We start from the raw sequence: 477 nt of genomic DNA, 5'->3' as shown, positions 1-477 counted from the left end.
AGACAGAGTCTCAGTATGTCACCCTCAGTAGAATGTTGTGGCGTCACAGCTCACAGCAACCTCAAACTCTTGGGTTCAAGCAGTTCTCTTGCCTCGGCCTCCCAAGTATTTGGGACTACAGGCGCCTGCCACGCTTGACTACTTTTTGTTGCAGTTATCATTGTTGTTTAGCTGACCCAGGCCGGGTTCAAACCCGCCCATCTGGATGTATGTGGCCAGTGCCATAACCACTGGCTATAGGCGCCAAGCCCTTTTTTTGTCATTTGGAAAACCAAAAGAAGCACCATTCCCCACTGAGAAGCAATGATTGGAGGATTCGAATAAATTTTAATGCCGAATTTTATAAAAATGGTATACAAGGGCTATCCAGAAACTGTCCAGCTATTGTTAACACTATCATTATTATTATTATTATTATTATTGAGTCTCACTCTGTTGCCCAGGCTAGAGTGCCATGGTGTCATCATAGCTCATAGA

The sequence above is a fragment of the Otolemur garnettii genome, unplaced genomic scaffold, assembly GCF_000181295.1.
Source record: "Otolemur garnettii isolate 467f Iridium unplaced genomic scaffold, OtoGar3 scaffold00058, whole genome shotgun sequence".
In the NCBI taxonomy this organism is placed as follows: Eukaryota; Metazoa; Chordata; class Mammalia; order Primates; family Galagidae; genus Otolemur; species Otolemur garnettii.
Note: the sequence above shows the minus strand (reverse complement) of the source record.